The 21,381-nt window shown below is 49.6% G+C and overlaps 1 protein-coding gene across 18 annotated transcripts in view; it reads right to left on the bottom strand.

Moving 5' to 3' along the window:
• LOC145531415 (uncharacterized) overlaps positions 1-18,868 on the bottom strand; it is a 68,995-nt gene extending 50,127 nt beyond the window's left edge. For 6 of the 18 annotated variants that reach the window (XR_014072415.1, XR_014072414.1, XR_014072416.1 and 3 more), the window contains exons 1-2: positions 18,660-18,868; positions 1,955-2,094 (exon numbers count right to left, since the gene is read on the bottom strand). The gene's annotated coding sequence lies outside the window, so the exon portion shown is untranslated. Of the gene's footprint in view, positions 1-1,954; positions 2,095-9,764; positions 10,067-18,659 lie in introns of those variants that run through there. The other 12 variants (XR_014072424.1, XR_014072425.1, XM_081553847.1 and 9 more) reach the window with 4 other exon arrangements.
• Positions 18,869-21,381: the final 2,513 nt, after the last annotated feature.

Genomic DNA, 21,381 nt, shown 5'->3' with positions numbered 1-21,381 from the left:
ACTGAGCAAGCATCGCTCTAAAAAGCCATGTTCACTCTGCCAATAAGAACTGCTTTATTAAAAACAGTTGATGGGAACTAAACTACTTTAATTTAGATCAAACCAGTCAATCTTAAGGGAAATCAACCCTGAATACTCATTGGAAGGATTGATGCTGAAGCTGAAACTCCAGTATTTCGATCATCTGATGCAAACAGATGATTCATTGGAAAAGTCCCTGATGCTGGGAAAGACTGAAGGCAGAAGGAGAAGAGGATGTCAGAGGATGAGATGGCTGGATGGCATCACCAATGCAATGCATATGAACTTGGGCAAACCTCAGGAGATGGTGAAGTACAGAGAGGCCTGGCATGCTGTGGTCCATGGGGTCCCAAAGAGTCGGACACGACTGGGCAACCAAACAACAACAAACTAGTTTGGACTTGAAATTCTAGTCACATCATCCCTGACACACAAGTCAACATTATACATGACACGAAAAAGGAGCTGTTAAGATTCCTTAAATATAAATCCACATAAAAATAGAAATACATATATTACATATATTTATTAAATATATTTAAATGTATATCTGTTTACATATAAATATATACATAAATGGTGTAAAGCACTGTATTACATTCTATCACTTACTACTACAGAAATATCTCCTCCATGCACCCCAGTTTGCCATGTAAATATTGCTATTTGCTTGGGTGCTGTGTTGTGGGAAATGCTGGAAGCTCTGCCCTAAAATATTAAAGGCCCTCATTGCCCTGCCTCGACACCTGCCAGGCCTACAGCTGAGTAGACAAACCACAACTAGGGACTGATCGCCAAATAGAATCTGTGAATTAAGCATCTCCTTAAACACAGCCTTGCCTCTCATAATCATTTCCCTCATAATAGCAAAAATAACTCCCCATAGGGTTAAAACCCCCTTCTGGGTTTTTTATATGGCAACACACACACATGCAATGTCTTCTGAGATGACCCTGACATAAAAGTATGAATCAACCTGGGAGGAGATGGTGGGTTTTGAGGAAAAAGAGGGACAAAATAAGTGGTAAATGGTAAAGAAAAATTCTACTTAGAACGCTGGTGTGTCACAGGGACTAGGTTAGTTAGCCACAGTTGACACTGATACATCTGAGGTTGAAATGTCCGGGTCCTCAGGTCTCTAGATCCTTCTAGGAATCCAAATAAAGAGGGTGAGTTTAACAAAAAAGAGCAGGAGTAACGTGAATGAACCAGACACAAAAGAGTACACACTCTGACTGCATGTTACAAAGAATAAAAACAGGCTAAATTAATCTACAACCTTAGAAATCAGGACAGTGGTTAACACAGGCAGATGGGGGTCGCGGGGAAGAGGTGGGGGGAAGGTGGGAACGACCACAGGAAGGGCTTCTGGGTTGTTGACAAAGTAATGTCACTGAATCTAAATGTTGGTTACGTGGGCTCTTTCTGTTTGTGAAAATGTACCGAGTTGTATACTTATACGAGCACTTCTGTGTTTGTGTGTTCTGCTTCAGTGAAAATATTTTAAATAAAATGACAGAGAGATAGATCATACAAATACAAAGTCCTAGCTAGTCAGGCACTGGGTGTGGAAGACAGAAGACAAAAACAAAATTTTCAGGGGCCCCAGCTGACCAGAAGCTCTAAATGTGAAGTAACGAGTTATGTTACTAGATGCAAAGAAAGCAAGCCAGCCTGACAGCTGGGCTATAATAATGTATGCTTGTATGACTTACAGAGATTCAAAAGTGATTCTTCTGTGATTTCATGTAGCTCCTTGAGCCCTGATCAGAATAATGGGGAATTTTTATGAACATCCTTTCAAAAGAACATTGAGAACCTTAAGGGATTCAGAGAAGAGCAATAGAGATGATTAAAGACATGAGAAACAGACCCTCAAAAAAAGGTTAAAATTAATGCATTTTTATTAAAAAATGGGTGCTGGTCCTCTTACCTTGATAAGTGGTGAGATGACTCCCCAACCCTTTCCTCTAATCCTCTGGTCCCCTCCCTTTTTCCTGTGGGCTGGAGGACCTAGCCCAGCCAAATAAGTCAGCTGGTGCTAATTTATTGAGCAGATATGTCAATGTCATCCTGAAAGAAAAAAAGATGTTCAGTTGTTAAAAGCAGGAGTCAGGATAATAGGGGTGGCTTAGCTTGCGGAAGAGATTTCATTGGCCTTAAAATAGCTGAAGAATTTTGAGAAGGGAGTTTATAAGTTACTCTTCACCTCAGACAGAATGAAAGTAAACAATCTTAAAGCACAGATTTCAGCAGGACCCCAGAAAACAGAAGAATGAATCACCAGGCCCCGAGGACCCTCAGGAGGAAAAATTGAGCCACTCTGACCAGGTGAGGTTCTTACTAACATCATAATTTTTATTATCTCCTGAGTAATGAGTTCCATTTTATTTATAACAGGGACAACAGCTTACGCTTGTACAGCCTTGGAGTTCTCCTCAAGAGATGCTTTTATGCGCATTTGACTCAACTTAGAATCTGCTTTTGAATCCGTGCTGCCAGAGGGAAAGCGGAGGCTGAGAAGCGGCCCCAGGGCAGCCGGTGGGCAGGCCCTGCAGCTTCGCTGGTCCCTGGGGCTGGGAGCTGGGGCAGGCCTGCCAGGCTAGCGGGGAGATGCAGGCAGGGGCTGCCGGCTGTTGCCCATCACCATGGTGACCTCACAACCGGCAGCTGCTGCGGTCCCCACCCTTGGGAAGGCATCTGAAGGGCTTGCTTCTGCTGCAAGTCAGGCCAAGGCAGGCCCCGCAGAGGCCTGAAGCCTCAGGAAACCTGGGTCTCTTGCGCAGCCTTTCCCGCAGCTCCCAGCAGAATCCAGGGGCCGCTTCAGAGCACGAGCTGCCAGACGAGCCTGAGAAAGGTCCCTGGGCACCCACACGCTCTCGCCCCTATGTCTCGTCGTCCTGGGAAAGTCTGAGATCTGGAGAAGAGACCACGGTTGGAAAGCATTTTTTTCAAGTGAAAAGGGAATGATGTGGTCTCTCTGGTTGAGGCCAAGACTCGATCCCCTCGTATGCCTGGCACTGAGTCCACGTCGGAGCTGATGCTGGTGGGGGGCCTTCCGCGGGACCCCTCCAGGCCGGAATCCTGAGGAGCCAGCTGCCCCTTCATCTCAACAACCTGCTGCCCCTTGAGCAGCCCCAGATCCCCGACCTCCCCCCACCTCAGAGCCCCCTGCACACTTCAGCCCCCCACCCTCTGCATGGCACCTGCTGCCTGGCACACACAAAGCTCAGCCGGGCCAGCGCCCGAGGGAGCCAACAGCTGGCAGGCCATCCCTCAGGCCGGCGCCTGCCCCGCTGGGCCCCAGGGAGGAGGGGGGCTCTTGATGGGGAGCCTCTCTGGCAAGACATCTGCTCCCCTGGCCCCAAGATCTGAGGGGCGGATGCAGGAGCTGGGAGGGGGCAGTCCCTTCTCTGCAGCTGTGCCAAGCTGGTCCCCACCCCACGCCTTTCATGCCTGCTCCTCTCCCCCACCACTCCTGTCAGCTGGCGTCTTGGGAAGAGAAGTGTCACAAACAAAGCTGTCTGCTGGCAGCCGTCCAGGCGGCCCCGGGGGCCCTGCACCCCCTATCTCAGGCCTCTCCCTGAGCGCAGCTCTGGGCCCTGGCCAGGCCAGGGTACTGCCCAGCCTGGTCTGACACAGATATGGGCGGGTGGGGGGAGGTGGGGTGTGGGGCTGGAACCACAAGTGACAGATGAGCGGGAGGCCCCTGTCAGTCACCAGCCTGGGGCCTCCCTGGCGGCGGGCGAAACAGCAGCCCCCTACTCCAATCAGGTCTTCTCTTGCCCTTGGCCAGAGCTCCCAACTGAACAGGGAAGCAGGGGGCAGCGGACACAGGCCCAGGAGCGGGGGAAATTAGTTTTGGGATGAAAACCCAAACCCTTGGACATCAAGGACCCCAACCCGCTTCTATGAGCCTGGCTGGAAGCAAGTAAAAAGCCTGTCATCATCGCCTCATTAGCATAAGGATGTAAAAAACAACAAGCAAGCAGTTCTGCCCCTGGCCTCGCCAGAGAGAGCAGTTTATAAACCGACTGAGGGGCCTAGACTCTTCTGTGGCCCAGGACTGACTTCTCTCCAGGCAACTGCTGGCGGTGCCCGGAATAGGAAGCACTGAACTCAGTGGCAGGTAGCTACGGCCGTGACCTCCAGGCTCTGTCACTGCGGAGGACCTCATCCCCCCAAGGCCGGGGGGACCCGTGTCCAGTACAAAGTCCTGTCCAGATGAGCAGACAAGGACACACCACTGGGGAAGTCCCAGGTCAGGGTACGACAGCAGGGATGGTCACACTCCACTCATAAGCTCCACCCAGGCTGGAGGCTTGGAATCACATCTGCCCAGTTGTCTCTGGTTTTTGCAGATCATGCTTCTACCTTCCTTCCCACCCCTGGTGATTCAGAAATGCATCAGAACAACTCCTAGGCAGAGGAGCTCAGGTACCAGGTGAGCACATGGCAGGGAGTCCCGTGACACTTCATTCCGGTCACTTCCCCGCTGCCCAGCTGGGCACCCCCAGCTGGGTTCTGAGAAGCTCCAGCCCTGGCGGAGAGTGGGAGGGAGGCCTAGGGAATCCTGAGAATCACACAGAGGTTCCCACTGCATGGCTTAGGCATGGATGGTCCTCGAGCAGACCAGGACATCACAGTGCACCACAGAACCACACGCGTGTGTGTGTGTGCATCACAGCACATCACAGGAGTATGTGTGTGTACATCACAGCACATCACAGGAGCCTGTGTGTGTACATCACGGTGCATCACAAGAGCCAGTGTGTGTGTGTATATGTGTGTACATCATAATGCATCACAAGAGCCTTGTGTGTATGTGTGTACATCACAGCACACCACAAGAGCCTGTGTGTGCACGCATGTGCACACACACACACTGGGGTAAGCATCACTCCCTGCCCTGCTCCTTCTTTATCCTTCCACCCCCCCTTCCTCCCCACCAGCTGTCCCGTCTGCACGCCATCACTGAGGGCCTTGAAGCTCACATCTCATTACTCTGCTCACTATGCTGCCACGACACTGACGTCATCCGTTGACTCGACTCTTTCCCTCTCTAGTTCTGAGAAGTGACAACAGCGGCAGTGCTTGTTTGTGGTCGAGGACGGGGTGTGCTTGGTGTGAACAGAATCCTCCAGACGGTTCACCAATGCCCTGCTCAGCCATCCATCCCCCAGGCCCTGCCCCAAGGGCCCGGCCCGACGTGAGCCAGCCTGGTTTCCTTGACACTTAGCAGTCTTGGCATCCACACCATAGCAAATGGAACATGTATTTTTAATGAATGAGACAAGCCCCATGCTTTTAATAGGGCAAAAGGGGGAAAACACTTAGCCACAGACACGGAATGGGCTTTACTCTCCCAGGAGTTCTTCCAGAGACAAGAGTGTGAGAGGCAATCAAAGCAAAAGAGAGAGGAAACCTGTCCTGCATTGCCCCATGCAGCTCTCAGCTCTCCTCAGACTCTGCACCTGAGCCCCTGGGAGCCCGGGATAAGGATGCAGAAGGCACGACAGGGGCCCAGCGCACCCACGGAAAGAACAGTACTCTGGGTGCCCATCACGGCACCCTTGGACCCACCATTTAACTTCTCTGAAATTGTTTCCCTACAAAATAAACATGCCCTGCCTGCCTCATTGGATGGCTGTGAAGGACAAATGGGATCAGAATCAGGAGACGGTCAGGCAAGCCCAATGCTCCCTTCCATGGAAAGGTGAGCCCTCGGAGGCCAGGGCACAGGAAAGGCTAGGAGGGCCCCAAGGAGGGGAGTGGACCCTCTCCCTGCTCTCCCCCAGGCTGCTCCTGCCATAAGCTGAAGTGCCGCACATCCCCGCCCCCCGCAAAGATCAGAGGTTGACGTCCTAACCCCCAGCACCTCAGAACGTGGCTGAGGTCTTTAAAGAAGTAATCAAGTGCACACAAGGTCCTGGGGGTGGTGTGGGCCCCAACCCAATATTCCCGTGTCCTTATAAGGAGAGGAGACTAGGACATGGATGCACACAGAGGAAGACCTGTGAAAGGCTCAGAAGAAGCCGAGGAGGGAGGGCTCAGGAGAAACCAACCTGCGATGCCTCCACCCCTGACTTCCAGCCTCCAGACCTGTGAGGAGATGTATTTCTGTTGTTTAAGCTCCCTGTCTGTGACATCTTGTAACAGCCGCCCTGGGGAACAGATACAGACGTGACCTTCTGGCCCCAGGTGCTGTCCCACAGAACTGACGACTCTGCTAAGCGCTCACGACGCCTGGTCATGGCGTGCTCCCATCGGTCAGGCCAGGACACTCTCAGTGAAAGACGCCCACTGCAGGGGTGATTTCTGTCCCACTGCTAAGACATCCAGGAGAGTGTGTCCTGTGCATCTCAGACAAGGTGCAAAAGGGGGTCCCAAATGTGTGTCCCTATGTAGCTGTTAGTATCATCTGGGGAGACTGATCAAACTGCAGACTCCTGAAACAAAACACAGAGCTATCACCTGAGTTTAATCCAACTCCTGGTCATATACCAGGAGAAAACCATGATTTCAAAAGGTACATGCACCCCAATGTTCACAGCGGCATTATTTACAATAGCCAAGACATGTCCATCAACAGAGGAATGAAGAAAAAAGATGTAACACATATATACAATGGAATATTCAGGTCAGTTCAGTGACTCAGTCGTGTCTGACTCTTTGCAACCCCATGGACTGCAGCATGCCAGGCTTCCCTGTCCATCACAAACTCCCGGAGCTTGCTCAAACTCATGTCCATTGAGTCGGTGATGCCATCCAACCATCTCATCCTCTGTCATCCCCTTCTCCTCTGGCCCTCAGTCTTTCCTAGCATCAGGGTTTTTTCCAATGAGTCAGCTCTTTGCATCAGCTGGTCAAAGTATTGCAGCTTCAGCATCAGTCCTTCCAATGAATATTCAGGACTGATTTCCTTTGGGATGGACTGGTTTGATCTCCTTGCAGTCCAAGGGACTCTCAAGAGTCTTCTCCAACACCACAGTTCAAAAGCATCAATTCTTCAGCACTCAGCTTTCTTTATAGTCCAGTTCTCACATCCATACATGACTACTGGAAAAATCATACCTTTGACTAGACAGACCTTTGTCAGCAAAGTAATGCCTCAGTTTTTTAATGTGCTTTTTAAGTTGGTTATAGCTTTCCTTCCAAAAAGCAAGCGTCTTTTAATTTCATGGCTGCAGTCACCATCTGCAGTGATTTTGGAGCCCAAGAAAATAAAGTCTATCAGTGTTTCCATTGCTTCCCCATCTATTTGCCATGAAGTGATGGGACTGGATGCCATGATCTTAGTTTTTTGAATGCTGAGTTTACTCAGTCATAAAAAAATGAAATAATGCCATTTGCAGCAACATGGGTGGACCTAGAGATTATCATACTAAGTAAATCAGAGAAAGACAAATAGCAAATATCATATGATATCACTTACATGTGGAATCTAAAAAAAATGATACAAATGAACTTATTTACAAAACAGAAACAGGCTCACAGATATGAAAAACAAGCTTATGGTTACCAAAGAGGAAGGAAAGAGGGATAAATTAGGAGTTTGGGATTGAAATACATGCCCTATCATACATAAAATAATGACTTGCTGCCCCAATACTTAGTGAAGGAGAAGGAGTGGGAGGCATGGAAGGCATGTATCCCTGGGGCGAGCCATCAAGTGATGGACAGCATCATTAGAATGGACATCATGAGGCCCCTTCCACTGACAGGAGGCAAACAAAATAAGGATGAGGACTTCCCTGTGGCCCAGCGGTTAAGAGTCCACCTGCCACTGCAGGGGACACAGGTTCAATCCCTTATTCAGAAAGATTCCACGTACTGAGGGGCAGTCCTCCCAAGAACCACAACTACTGAGCCTATGCTCTAGAGCTCGTGCTCCACAACAGAAGTCACTGCAATGAGAACTCCGTGCGCCACAACAAAGGGTAGCCCCTGCTCGCTGAAGCTAGAGAAACGTAGCAACAAAAACCGAGAGCACACAGAAATAAAATCAATAAAATTTTTTAAAAGGAGGGTAGAAATGCAGAAACACCCGATCCTCTTTATCGCCAAAAACCATGAACAATCTTGTGTCCTCTGACTTTAGGGTAGCATCCCAGTCTTCTCATGAAGTGCACCTGCTGATCTCTGAACACTCTTTTAAGCTCTGCACGATTTGGCTACAGGGTTTCCTTGGAAGGCCAACTACAAACACTGCCCCAAAGCTGACGTTCAGGACCCTAGGGGAGCAGGCCCTCCTCCTCCTGCTGAGGGGGACCTGTCACCAGGCCCACAGCAGCTCCAGGAGCAGGTGAGGGTAGGGGACGCTTCCCCTTGTCCTGGCAGCAGGTCCGTGAGCCCAGGCGCTGTCTCAGGGCTGCCTGGGTGGGTGCCAGGGGAGGGGATAGACAATAGGGAACCAGCACTGGGGCTGTTTTCTTTTCTGAAAAGATCTTCATTTCCACGTTAATTGCAATTTCTGGCCAGCCTGGGTTTCAGACTCAGTCGCAGCGCCTTTTGGCAAATCGCTCCTGGCCTGCTTCCTCCATCTCCTTTTTTTCAGCCAGACGCAGCCAGTCATAAGTTGACAGGGAAAAACACAACTCTCCAAATTATGATGCTGTCTTGTCTGGGGTTATGTGGTTGTTGCCGTTCAGTCGCTAAGTTGTGTCCAACTCTTTGCAACCCCATGGACTGCAGAATGTTTCCCTGTCCTTCACCATATCCCAGACTTGGTTCACACTTGGGGTTATTATGGAGCTTGGGACAAACTCCAAACGGGTCTCAGCTGTCAAAGATGCTGATCTGAGCTACCACCTCTCGACTTCCCCATCTCATCTTCATGCATGCTCGCTGATGACAAGTGAATTCTTTCCCCTTGACCCTCTCTACACTGCTCCATAAACCCAGGACCACATGGAGGGCAGAGATGGCCCCTCACCCAGGACTGGACTAACCCTCCCATTTGAAAGGCCTTTTCTGCCTGTACTTAACAAGGCACATGCCCTTAAGGGCTGGACTGTGGGGCTGACCAGATGTGGATGGAGAAGGGGAATGTGGAGGGTGGAGAGGAGTCAGAGGAGAAGAGAAAGGGATTCCAGCAGAACTGAGCCCAGAAGTGGGCACAACATAGCCTGTCTGTTTGGTTTAATTAGAGCAGTAGTTCCAGGTCTCAGGTGGTAAAGGCAGGAGTTTGTGTTTTGGGTACTTGAGGGCAAAACCAGGGATCAGCTTAGGTGTTCTGCACAGAGTAATGATGGAAGAACATTTTTTTCTCAGGGTGTGAACAAGCTGACCTTCAGGGCCCTGCAAGGCTCATACACCTAATTCCCGGCCTTCCAGCCCCAGTGAAATTGAAATTTACAAAACTGATATATTTTGAACGGGTCCACTTTCTCCTTGGGGCAACTCATCAGTCAGACTGTGTCACAGGGGCTAGTGGAAAAAACGGAATTCTCTAAAATTCGGAAAGAAAACAAACACTGAAAACAAAGATTGCAGACCAACTCATTTCACCAAATACCCAAGACTTAGAAACAAGCCTGCCGGAGTCCCAGGACTGGGAAGACGGTAGATCAGTGCTCACTGCTGGGTGCAAGGCCCTTCAGAGCCCAGGCACAGGTGGGGTGATGGGGCAGTGGGGAGGGGAGGGGGCAGTGAGCGCCCAACTGCACCGGTGAGAGTGGGCGTGGTCGTGGCAGGACAGGTTGGGGCAGAGGAGTGGGCTCTACCTGACCCCGCATCCCTACCGGGCGTCCAGGTGGGCGACCACGGCCCTCACACAGGAAGCGGTGTTTCTGCTCCATCAGGGACCAGGGCTCACCCACCAGGCCTGTGCAGGAAGCTTTACTGTGATGGAGAAAGAAGTCTTCCTTCGAGTAACAGCCCTCGATGTACTGTCGGGAAGCCTTGCACGCGACGTAGATGTGCTCGGACAGACTCGAGGTCAGGAGCCGTGAAGTTAAAACCACAGCAAAGTCCGGGCAGGGCTAAGACGTTCTCAGCCTCCAGCATGCGGCCGGGCTCCAGGCGCTAAGCTTAACTGCAGTCCACAGCGCAGCGGTAACCACGGCGACCGCGACCGCCCCGCCCCGCCCCGCCCCGGGAAGCCCCGCCTCCCCGATCCCCATTGGCCACACACTCCAGCGCTTCCCGAAGCCACCAATCACCGGCCATGTCTCCTTACAAAGGGTGGAGAGAAGCCTCCGGCCAGAAGCTGTGCTCGGTAGATGAAAGCTAGGTTGATGGCTTAATTTAGGATAACCTAAACTCCAATCGAAGCAGCAAAAAGCAAGCAGGATGATCTAATCGCGTATATATAAAGGAGCAATCTCAGAGCAAAAGCAGCTCCTAATGACCGGCTCTGGATCGTGTCTGTGCGGAGAGTTATCATGTTGAGCTACTCCTGGATGTCTGTCTGCATAGACTGGAGTTCAGGCTCCATCACTTCCTGATTCGGTGTCACTTCTCATCCAGGGGGCCTCGGTGTCCTCAGTTTAAAGAGAAGGCCTACACAGTCTATCAGAACCCTTCCAACTCCAGATTTCTCTGAGCTGCCGAGTCTAAGTTACTGCACGGGACCCAACACTGTTCATCGTTCAGACTTGAGCGGGAAAGCATTGAGTGAGAGGCTGATTTAACTTTGCTTTTTTTTTTTTTCCTTTGCCTGTGTCTGCAGAAGAAGAAAGAGCTGTCTCATTCCCCTTTGCCAGAGGGAAAAAATCAATAGGTGTTTAATCTGCAAGGGAGATGAATTTCCCTTCCAAGTCAAGGAGATGCCGGACTGCTCTGGGCTGAGGATTGATAGACATGTCAGATGCCAGAGCTGACAGCGGCTGGTAAACAATCCCATAAAACACCCCCCCGCCCCCCGCAACCGGCTTTACAGATGAGGAGTCTGTGGCCCAGAAACACTAGGGGACTTGCGCAAGGCCGCCCAGCTGTCAGGGCCAGGAACAAATCAATGCCCTTGCTGCCACACACCATCGTGGACAGCTTTGGCCACTTGCTTAATGCAGGGACCCCCTTTTCCTGTGCCGCCCTTTCTTCTTCCTCTCACACTGCCCACTAATACCTGGAAACATACAATCCAACCCTGGAACTTCAGAGGCCAGGACCAAGCTGAGTGTCTGGCGCATTCCTTTTGAAAAGGAAGAAGGGGCTGCCTTTAACTTGGCCGCAATCTGAAGCTCTGAAAGTGCTAGTGATTCTGCAACACAAAGGCTTCAGCTTTACAGGACTTGCAGCTGGTTTCACAAACTTTCAAAGCCTTAAAGAGCAGAGTGATGGGGGTCAGAAAGACAGCAGATCCTCTTATTTCCCGATTGTCCCAAATCCACAGAATACACTGGATTTGTCACCTGCAAAGTCTTACAACCGCCATCCCAGAATCAATTCCTCCATTTTACCAAACCTACCTCATTCCCTGTCATCTTGGATAACCTCCTTTACCCAGCATCATGTGTTCCTGAACTCCTATGTAGTCTCAGCACATATGAGACAAGAGGTAATCTCAGAAGCCTCTCTCTGGTCTATTTTCGCCCTGTTGCCTCTGCCCACCTTCTGCCCAGGGCTGTGGCCTCCTGCTTTCCCATTACACATGCCAATTCAAAACACTTTTCAGGCTTCCCATGGTTTTCTCCTAGTTTTCTGGCTAATTCCCGAAATTCAACTTCTCCGTTGCCTCCAAAGTTTGTCCAGTGCTGCTCCGAGACAGCCAAAGAGCAATCAGCCAAACCAGTTCACCAACTGCACAGAAACTGGAAGGTGATGTCACCAAGAAGGAGGAGGGGAAGAGGAGGAGACGAAACAGAAGAAGAAAAAAAAGAAGGCAAAGGTCTAAAATACATCCCCTTCAAAAAGAATCTGAAAAAGGATGGATATATGTATAACTGAGTCACTTTGCTGTATACCTGAAACTAACACAACGTTGTAAATCAACTACACTCTAATATAAAATAAAATAAAAATGGATCCCATTTCACCCTACAGAGCAAAGTCCAAAATCTTTTATCACCAAGTTCATAGCAGAGCCTGCTCATCACTAACTGCATCGCTCATTCATTTAACCAACACTTGGAGCACCTCCTCTGTGCTGGCCCTGGGGGTACACCAGCAAATGAGCCAGGCAAGTCCAGGCCCCTCAGAGCCCACAGGCTTGGGCCCCCAGCTCAGAAACAGCGTGAAGGGTTCAGGTTGGACAGTGCAAAAATGAGAGGAGGGAGACGTGACTGGAGCCAAGTTCTTGGAGGGGACGAGGTTGGGGGGCGGATCTCCCAGAGCATCATACTCAGTGTCAAGAGTTAGAATTTCATCTGTATCTTAAGTACAATGAAAAGTTTCTGCAGGGTTTAAGCAGCAGAGTGGTGTGATCTGATTCACGTTTGTAAACCCGCTCTGGCTGCTGTGGGGCTCGTGCAGCATTATCCAGAGAGGAGTCTGCTTGGCTTGAGAAGACATCCACGCAGCCACCATGACTAGACATCCCCTTCTGCACTTCAATCTGCCCCGAAGGGGACTGTTTATCCCACCCAGTCTGGCTTGGGGCATCATTGATTGGGAACCTCCAGGCTTGTAAAGCAATCTCTTATGCAAAGTTATAAACTAGATTGTGTCCAAAGTCCTTCCCGCAAGGGCCTCTCACCTACAATCCTCTGCCCTTTTTTTAATATTTATTTATTTGGCTGCACTGTGTCTTAGTTGCGGCACATAGAATCCTTAGTTGTGGCATGAGGGATCTAGTTCCCTGACCAAGGACCAGGCCCCTGCATCAGGAGCTCCAAGTCTCAACCACTGGACCACCAAGCAAGTCCCTCACCCTCTGCTTTAAGCCACTGTCATGTTTGCTGAATGAACCGATGAAATACCAAGTAGATGGCTGGCTGGCTGGCTAGTTGGATGGAAGTAACATGTGCGCACGTTGGAGGGAGCCAGGGAAAGGTCCAAGGCGAGAAGAGATGATCAAGGGCAGCAGTGGAGACACTGATCTCACCTCTTAAGCGGCCACCCGCTTACTCCGGTTCAGCCTGCCGTCCACCTTCCCGGCTCTTTGGTTGCCTGGAGACCTAGCAAACGGCCTAAAGCAAGCATCATAATCTCCCCAAATGCTCTGCTCCTTGGGGGCAAATAAATCCCCTTCTCTTCAGACCCCATGATTGCATTCCCCGCTCTGGGCCACAGGATTTCCACCTCCCTAGATTTCCACTCCAGCCCCGGCAGTGTTAGGAGAACCCAGGAAGCAACAAGGGAGGTGCAGACTGCTGAGACACCAGGTCAGGGTTCCCTGTGGGGCCAGAAACAAAGATGGAAGCAGAATCCACCCCCACCCAAACCACAAGGCTGGTCCTTGGATTCCCAAGGCCCCTCCGTCCTGCAGTCCATGGGGTTGCAGAGTCAGACACTGCTCCCTGCATGCTGGTGGGTGCCATCGTGGTGACAGGTGGTGCCGAAGCTCGCCGACCACGCCACTGTCCCCCACCACCCAGGGAATCCAGGACATCCACGCCTGCCGTGTGTGAGGCTGCCGCCTCCCCCAGGAGCCGCTTTCAATGCTTTGGTCTGAATCCTGTGTCAGATCACCCATCCCCTTCCTGGGGACAGAGCCTCCAGACAGAGAAACAAGCTCCATGTGCCAGCTTAGGGGACCAAGAGATACAGAAGAAAATGCCACCACCTTAGTGCGAGGCCACCCTACTTGGGGAATCTGGCTTTCCAGACTCTGAGGGGGAGCCCCACTTTTGTTAGCAAAAAGACAGAGAGATAAGGAGGGAGGAAGCCAGGGAGAATGCCAGGGCCAAAGTACTCAGCAAGATCTTTTGTCCTCCTGCGAGGGGTCCAGAGGGAGAAATGCTTTCCCCGTGGCCTAAGTACAGGAGGTTTCTTTGCCCTGGCACTTGATCAATTGATCCCTGGACACCGCAGCATGTGGACAGTTATCCCATAGACAGTTTCCAGCAACAGAACCTTGCTGGCTGGCTCCACTCCCACCTCTAAGGGAGGTGACTGTATCTCCAAGCCATCCTGCACCTGCCCCTCCAAACCACCCGGAGCCAGGACACTCATCCTGGCACAACAGAAAGGGCCTGAGGCAAAGGATGCCAATAGGGGCCACTGCCTGAGGTCACCCAGGCTTCCTGTCCAGAACTGCCCTCCCTGGGGCCCCTGGGCTCCATAAATGCCCCAGACAGACCAGGGTCCTCTCCTCCAGCAGGCAGGTGAATTCACATGAAGACAGACCCAGGGCTCGGGGAGAACACTCTCAAGGATGCTGGTGAGCACAATAGTTATAACAGATTTCCTAAGTCACTGTAGGCAATTTGTGATAAATAAATATAAAATACACCCTTAAAATGAACAGGTTCTCTGAATAAGCATTTCCACTTCTACGAATCCACTCCCTAAAGCTAAGCCAGGAACATGGCAAACAGAAAAAAATGAGAAACAACCTAAGTGCCCAATCACAGGGGACTGAATAGTGTCTTGTACTTTGAGACAACAGTTACAGAACCCTAGAAAACGTAACATTTGAGTACACATCCTGATAAATGAGTATTTATAATAAGTTGTATACAGATACTATGGCACTAAACGTGTTATGTGCATTTAAAAACACATAATATGGGCATTTTAAGCAGTATTTTAATTTTTAAATTTTTATTTTATTCATTAATAACACAGCAGCATTTAGGCTTCAAGAGAGTAATGTGATTTTTTGGACATGCTCAGTTATTTCTTTTTGCATTTTCATACTGTTAATGGGGTTCTCCTAAAGGAAATTAACCCTGAATATTCATTGGAAGGGTTGATGCTGAAGCTGAAGCTCCAATACTTCAGCCATCTGATGCAAAGAGCCGACTCCCTGGAAAAGACCTTGATGCTGGGAAAGACTGAAGGCAGGAGGAGCAAAGGACAACAGAGGACAAACGGTTGGATAGCATCACTGACTCGATGGACATGAGTCTGAGCAAACTCCAGTAGATGGTGAAGGACAGGGAAGCATGGCATGCTGCAGTCCATGGGGTTGCAAAGAGACGAACATGCCTGAGCGAGTGAACAACAACAAATTATTTCTTAAAATCCTTAGTGTACCACTTTGTGATACAACTGTTGAAAGTTCAATATATTTCTCTGCTTGGTTAGAAAGCTGCCATAATCAAAAATAATCTTTTGTGAAAGCAGATACAAATAGGAGAAAGCCATACCTGGGCACACAATAAATAAAATTAATTTTTCATTCTCATATACATATTTAGTATATGAGATTTGTACTGGAATTGAGCTAAGTAAATTTTCCACTTCTATGATGTCAATTAATCCATTCTACATTTTTTTATATTTTTAACGAATGAACCCAAAACACTGAAAATTTCATGGGAAGATCTTTAAACAAGTTATAAAATTCTTTTCCACATTTTAAAGTAAATATGAGAGTGTATATATATAACTGCACTTTTCCAGCAACAAAAATAGCATAACATTGGAAATCAAAATGTTCTCACTACTTCATTCAAAAAGCACTACTTTTCATTATTAAAATGTCACCAAAACCTGAAGGGAAGATTCCATGTATTTGTTTTGAAAGTTAAGTGACACAGTATGAGAAGCCACCAAATTTCTATATTTATTAGCTTTTTAAAGTAATTTGCTGTATGATACACGTCCAACCCTGTCTACATAAAAGACCTTTTTTTTGGTCATTCCCTATGTCCTTAAAAAATATTATAAAGATTCTGCTATATATTTAAAGCTTTGTTTTATAAATGGAACCAGTCAAGAATAGTGGAGTGGGTGGCCATTTCCTGCTCCAGGAGATCTTCCCGAACCAGAGATCAAACCCACATCTCTTGTGTATACTGCACTGCAGGCAGATTCTTTACCCACTGAGCCATCAGGCAAGTCCATATAAATGGAGCCACATCCCTGATATTCAGTGCAGAACTTTGCACTCCAGTTTCAAATTCCTTGCTATAGTAATTTGTTCATAAATAAATACCAAGCATGGTATAAATTATCAGCTATTTGTGGAACACTTAACAAGGGTCAGGCATAGTTTAAGCACTTTACATACATTAGCTCATTTAACTTTTGCAAGTATGCCTCATGCAGATACAATTATTATCCTCATTTTACAGGTGAGGAACCTGAGGCCCAGAGAGGTCAAGTAACTTGCTCAAGTCACACAGAAGCACTGGAATTTGAACCATGATGGTCCAGTTGCAAGGACAATGTTCTTCCCCACTGGGTAGACCACTATCTACATGTCTATGTCTATCTACTGAAGTTCAAGAATCTTCTGGTTAAAGCAGGCCTTCTATTTTCTATCTGCTCTTATACCTACATCTTGTTATTGCTGTTTTTAACCATTATTGAAAGCATTATTTAATACTGAGAATCTACACCCTTCAATTATCCTTCCTGAAGTGACTTACGAAAACATAATTCATGTGTTTTGTTTTTGAAACAGAACTCAGCAAATGCTGTAACCAGGTGGCTCAGTGGTAAGAATCCACCTGCCAATGCAGGAGTCAAGGGCTGGATCCCAGATCCCACATTGCCAAGGCAACTAAACCTGTGCACCACAACTATTGAGCCCACGTGCTGCACCTTTTGAAGCCCCCACATCCTAGAGCCCGTGCTCCACAACAAGAGAAGCCACCACAATGAAAAGCCTGCACACTGCAGCTAAAGAGTAACCCCTGCTTGCCACAACTAGAGAAAAGCCCGTGTGCAGCAATGAAGACCCAGTACAGCCAAAAATAAAACAAATTCTTTACATCACACAAATGACACAATATCATACCAATGTTTTCTTAGATCAGTCTGCCAAGGAAATAGAAATAAAAGCAAAAATAAACAAATGAGACCTAATCAAACTTATAAGTTTTTGCACATCAAAGGAAATCATAAACAAAGCAAAAAGACAACCTATCAACTGGGAGAAAATACTTACAAATGATACAACCAACAAGGATGTAGTTTTCAAAATACACAAACAGCTCATACAACTCAAAAACAAGAAAACGAACAATCTACTCAAAAGAACCGGCCAAAAACCTAAATCGACATTTCTCCAAAGAAGACACAGAGATGGCCAAAGACCCATGAACAGATGCTTAACATTTCTAATCATCAGAAAAATGCAAATCAAAGCCACAATGAGGTATCACCTCACACTGGTCAGAATGGTCATCAGCAAAATGTCTACAAACAATAAATGCCAGAGAGGGGGCTGGGAAAAGGGAATCCTCCTACACTGTTGGTGGGAATGCAAACTGCCAGAGAAGGCAATGGCACCCCACTCCAGTACTCTTGCCTGGGAAACCCCATGGACGGAGGAGCCTGGTAGGCTGTAGCCCATGGGATCACTAAGGGTCGGACATGACTGAGTGACTTCACTTTCACTTTTCACTTTCGTGCACTGGAGAAGGAAATGGCAACCCACTTCAGTGTTCTTGCCTGGAGAATCCCAGGGACGGCAGAGCCTGGTGGGCTGCCGTCTATGGGGTCGCACAGAGTCGGACACGACTAGCGACTTAGCAGCAGCAGCAGCGGCGGCAGCGGCAGGCACTATGGAAAACAGTTATGGAAGTTCCTTAAAAACCTAAAAATAGAGCTACCATAGGGTCCAGCAATCTCACTCCTGGGCATATATCCAGAAAAGGTGAAAACTCTAATTTGGAAAGATACGTGCACCCCAATGTTCATAGCAGCACTATTTACAACAGCCAAGACATGGAAACAACCTTAATGTTCACAGACAGATGGATGGATAAAGAAGAGGTGGTACATATATACAAGGGAATTCTACATAGAAATTAAAAAGAATAAAATAATGCCATTTGCATCAACATGGATGAACCTAGAGATTATCATATTAAGTGAAGTAAGTCAGAAAGAGGAAGTCAAATACCATATGATATCACTTATATGTGGAATCTAAAATGTGACACAATGAAATTATGTATGAAAGAGATTCACACAGAGAACAGACTTGTGGTTGCCAAGGGGGAGGGGGAGGGGAGAAGGACAGAGTGGGAGTTTGGGATTAGCAGATGCTATTATACACGGAGAGGATAAACAACAATGTCTAACCCTATAGCACAGGGAACTATATTCAATAACCTGTAATAAATGAAGGAAAATAAACCTTTCCCTATAATGGAAAAGACTATAAAAAATAATCTAATATATAACTAAATCACTTTGCTGTACACCAAAAACAAACAACACTGTAAATCAACTATACTTCAATAAAATAAATTTAAAAAGAAAAAAGTGTATACATGCACGTTTCATTTATTACATAAACGGCAGGGGGCAAAAGCTTCATGCCGTCATCACCCATGCAGACCCGCACCCTTTGGGCTAAGTGGGTGTGGGGTGCACACGTCCTCCTGGAAAGGAGAGAGCGAACACAGCAGCAAAGCTGAGCCTCTGTGCTTGGCGTATCGATGCGGGATGGGGATGGAGGGTGAGCCAGGAGATGCCTGAAGCCTGGTTGGGTCCCAGATGCTGGGGCCAAGGGAACAAGGGGCGGCGGCCCATTTCCCAGTTTCCAGCCCTGTTACTGGCAGAAGACTGCCTGTCAGCTTGGTCTCAGCAATGATCGGTGTTATTCTAATGCTATTTTTCCAAGGGGTCCTTACCAGACTTCACGTCCTGGGCTCACGCATCCAACAACGTTTGGGTCCTGGGTCCGAAGAGAGTAGTCTTCCCAAGTGACACAGAGGTGAGGCATCAGAAACAGGAAGCCCGTGGTCCAAGGCTGCGGACCGCACTCCCTGCTGCCCTGGGCCTGCTCAGCCTTCGGTCTGAGTACCACTGCCTCCACTCCAGTAGGGCCTCCCCCTGCTACGTCCCCCACGTCCCTTACGTCCCCTGCGTCCCACACGTTCCCCCGTCCCCCACGTCCCCCACGCACATCTCTCTCCACCCCCACGCACGCCTTTCCCCGCCCCCACGCACGCCTCTCCCCACCCCCACGCATGTCTCTCCCCCCCACCCACGCACATCTCTCCCCGTCCCCATGCACGCATCTGCCTAACTCCATGCACCTCTGTCTCCGCCCTCACGCACGACCGCCGCTCCCCAGCAACGCGGGGGTTCCTTTGGCCTCAGGCCCAGGCTGATCTGGAACAGCTGATGGGGGCACCTGGCCTTCGTTCTGACCTCTACTTTGGGAGGCTGCCCAGGCCCAGCAGGAGCCCAGTGCAGATCCCTGGGGTTACCTGGGACTGACCGCCTGTCCCTGGCCGGAGGGGATGAGCCGGGGGTCCTGAGTCAGCTTCACCCCCATGGCCTGAGCTTCCTCCCTCTCAGATGCTCATCTGAAAGATGAGGTTCCCACCAGCTCGGCTGCTCAACCAGCGTTGGGCGCGGCAGCGTGTGGGGCCAACAGGTGCCTCCTGTACCCGGATCTAAGCCTCAGGCCGGAGAGAGAAGAAGTTGAAGACGTGATTTCGTGCACCTGCCGTGTACTGAGCCCCAGACCACTGGCTGTTTGCATACGTGCTGTCTTTAATCCCATCAACAGCCCTGGGATGGTCGGCTCTTTCATCTTCAGTCTTACAGATGAGGAAACAGGCTCAGAGAAGTTGAACAAATAAATTGACCAACATCTCACAGCCCGAAAGCAGGAAGCCGGACCTGTGAGCCCGGGTGTGTGTCTGGGGACCCTTCAGTCTGTCCTGGAGACAACACTGAGCAGTCTGACCAGTCAGCAAGTCCCTCAGAGCCCTGTCGTGAACTCTGTCCCAAGGTCCACTATGGTACCCACCTAGGACAAGGCAGACCAGCTGCCTGGCACGTGGCCCCCAGGGCAGCAGTGGGCACAGGCACTCAGACACACCCCCTTCCACTCCTTGGAACTTTACTCCCCAGCCCCGCAAAAGCCGCTGGACCAGGCCTTCCCAAACCGTACCAGCTCTTCTCTGAGATGGTAGAGGACAAAGCGGAGGGAACAGAACTGAGATTTGACAGAAGGGCGTCTGGGATGAGGGGGCCGCCAAGGTCTGGATGGAAATACAGCTGAGTCTGCAGTGAGCCCGTGTGGCAGATTATCCAGCTTCCTGGGCTCCCAGCTCAGCCCACTGGGATGCATGCAAGGGCGTGTGTGCTTGTGTGAGTGTGAGCACATGCCCAGTGTGTGTGTGCATGCATGTATGCATGAGTTCATGTCCACGTGTGACTGTGTGAGCGCATGTCCAGTGTGTGTGCATGCATGTGCATGTGTGAGTGTGTGTGTGTGTGAGCACATGTCCAGGCGTGTGTTGAGGGGGACACAGATTCTCACCAGCCGGGGTCGGGGAGGTACTTTAGTTTGAGGTGCCAGAGCCCACATGTGTTTCCTCTCTCACCAGCTCTGACCTCCTCCTCTTTTATGGGGGGGAAGGAAAGCCCTAGGCAAGTTGAAGAGGCCACCGGGAGAGCCGATTATGACGTTTAAGAGCTAATGCTACCACCCACGACTCTGTGTTTATGAAGGACCTTTGCTCACCCTCACTCTCATAAACTGTATGCAGGGTGAGCACTTGCAGGGGCAGGGCCATCAGCCCTCATCCCAGGGGAGGAGGGCCCCTGCTTCTGGGTGGGTGAGAGCACAGACAGAGGCCAGGTGGCAGCCACTCTTGCCCGCTGCCTGGCCCCGGCCACATGGCTGACTACAGAAGGTGACAGATCCCGCTAAGGGATGCCACCTGGTACACACAGGGGGGCCGTCCCCATAAATCAACAGTGGGCCCACGTCTCAGGAAGGCTCCTGCAAGTGTCCTGCACGGGAAAAGAGGAAGAAAAAAACAAAGAAGGGGTCAGCGGCTGTCCTCCACGACTGAGAACAGGGCCCTGAGGGCAGAGTTAGGGCAAGAACCTCAGGGATCCCTAAACTTCCTAATTCTCCCAGGAGAATCCCAGGGTTCTGAACCAAAACCAGGTTCCCTTAAACCCAGTTCCTCTGCCGAGTTTGTGATTCCTCTCTCTATCCAAAACTTTATTCCCTTTCTTGCCCTATACCTGTTCTCCTCAAGATGGAAGAGTGTCAAAGGAAAGAGGGGACTGAAACCAAGAAGGACCCTGTGGGGCCCTCCTGGTACAACAGCCCCTGTTTCTTGTTTGCAGAAAAAGGCTTCAGTCTCCTAGGTCTTGCCTGAATTCCAAAGAGCAGACTGTGTGTGTGTGTGTGTGTGTGTGTGCGCGCGCGCGCATGTGCGTGTGTGCTCAGTCACGTCTGACTCTTGGTGACCCCATGGACTGTGGCCCACCAGGCTCCTCTGTCCACGGGATTTTCCCAGCAAGAATACTGGAGTGGTTGCTATTTCCTCCTCCAGGGGATCTTCCTGACTCAGGGATCGAACCCATGTCTCTTGTGTCTCC

Source organism: Giraffa tippelskirchi, chromosome 13 (genome assembly GCF_054371585.1).
Source record: "Giraffa tippelskirchi isolate mGirTip1 chromosome 13, T2T-mGirTip1v1.2.pri, whole genome shotgun sequence".
NCBI lineage: Eukaryota > Metazoa > Chordata > Mammalia > Artiodactyla > Giraffidae > Giraffa > Giraffa tippelskirchi.
This window is presented reverse-complemented; position numbering and strand designations above follow the sequence as displayed.